Genomic DNA, 2002 nt, shown 5'->3' with positions numbered 1-2002 from the left:
GGTGCCTCGTCAGGCTGTGGGCCACTGCCTGGGGAGTCAGCATCTGTGTACCCTGGCTCTAAGCATTGTCTTGTTTGGGTTCTGCCCCATCTGATAAGAGACAGGAAACCAGCACCTCCTGCTGAAAGGTTGCGCCACTTTTAAAACACAGAAGGCATTTCTGGGTGTGGTCTCTTAAGTGCCCGGCCATCCAGAGCTGTTGTGACCATCCAGACGCTGAGTCCTGGGAGGGAGGGTGGGATACCTGTTTAACTGGTCAATTTTTTACTTTGAGGTGAAATTCACATAACAGAAAATTAATGATTTAAAGTGAGCAACTCTGGGAGTTTCCGTTGGGGCTCAGTGGTAATGAACCCGACTAGTATCCATGAGGATGGAGGTTGATCTCTGGCCTCGCTCAGTGGGTTAAGGATCCAGTATTGCCATGAGCTCTGGTGTAAGTTGCAGACGTGGCTTGGATCCCGAGTTGCTGTGGCTGTGGTGTAGGCTGGCAGCTGTAGCTCCAATTGGACCCCTAGCCTGGGAACTTCCATATACCACAGATGTGGCCCTAAAAAGAAAAAAAAAAGAATGAACAACTCAGCAGTTCCCTTGTGGCTCAGCAGGTTAAGGATCTGCTGTTTTTCTTTCTGGTTATAGTTGTGGTACAGGTACAGTCCCTGGCTCAGGAACTTCCATGTGCCATGAGTGCAGTCAAAGAAATAATAAAGTGGGAGTTCCCGTCATGGCCCAGCAGAAACGAATCCGGCTGGGAACCATGAGGTTGCAGGTTTGATCCCTGACCTCACTCAGTGGATTAAGGATTCAGCGTTTCCGTGAGCTGTCATGTAAGTCACAGGTGTGGCTTGGATCTGGTGTTGCTGTGGCTGTGGTGTAGGCCGGTGGCTATAGCTCGGATTCGACCCCAGCCTGGGAACCTCCATATGTGGTGCTAAAAAGCAATAATAATAATAAAGTGAACAATTTGGTGGTATATAGCATATTCACAGTATTGTGCAACCACACTTCTAACTAGTTCCAGAGCATTCCCATCACACCAAAAGGAAACCAGTCCCCATTAGCTGTCACTCTCCATTCCCCAGATCACTCCAGCCACTGATAACCACCATTCTGCTGACTCTATGGACTGGCCTGTCCTGGACATTTCATATAAATGGGATCATACACAATATGGCCTTTCTCAGCATAATATTTTTGAGGTTCCTCCGTGTTGTAGTGTGTTGGTGCTTCATTCCTTGTTATGGCTGAGTAATATTCCACTGTAGGGATGGACCACATTTTATTCATCCACCCAGCCATTGATGGACACTTGGGTTTTTTCCACTTTTTGATGACTGTGAATGATGCCACTATAAACATAGTGTACAAGGATTTGTTTGAACACTTGTTTGGGGTTCCATTGGTTGGATACTTAGAAGTGGAATTCCTGGGTCATATAATTCTAGTCTGTATTTGAACCCAGGCCTCCCAGGACCAGAATCTGCCTTGAACCGTTTTTTTGAAGGAACCCCGGGGGCTAGGTTTGGGGCGGGAGCAGTATATAGGACTCCTATATGGAACCTGGCAGACCTCAGTTTCCAGTTGCAAGGAGGTCTGGGTATTCCAGCTGCTTCCTCCACTGATGGTCTGCTCCCAGCGGGGTCTCCCCCACTTCCCCCCGCACTGGTATTAGGCCTTTCTCTTGTTCCCCTACGGACTGGCCAGACGACCGAGGTAGGAAGGGGCCCTTCCTGAAATGCAGGAAGAAGGGTAGGGCCACACCCACCAAATCCGGTGTTCGGTACAGTCTCTTACATGGGGCTCCTGAACCCAGGAAACCCGAGGGGCGTCGGGGAGGACCCACAGGATGGGAGAGGAACTTCAGCACAGCAGGCAACGGCTCCAAAGTTCAAGCATTTGTCCCCACAAGAAAGTGAGCACGCCAGCGCCTCTGCCCCGATTTGATGCAGACATGTAATGTCGCTGCCTCATGAAAGGCAGTGCAGATTATGCGGTCGCTCTG

The sequence above is a fragment of the Phacochoerus africanus genome, chromosome 4 (assembly GCF_016906955.1).
Source record: "Phacochoerus africanus isolate WHEZ1 chromosome 4, ROS_Pafr_v1, whole genome shotgun sequence".
NCBI classification, from domain to species: Eukaryota; Metazoa; Chordata; class Mammalia; order Artiodactyla; family Suidae; genus Phacochoerus; species Phacochoerus africanus.
This window is presented reverse-complemented; position numbering follows the sequence as displayed.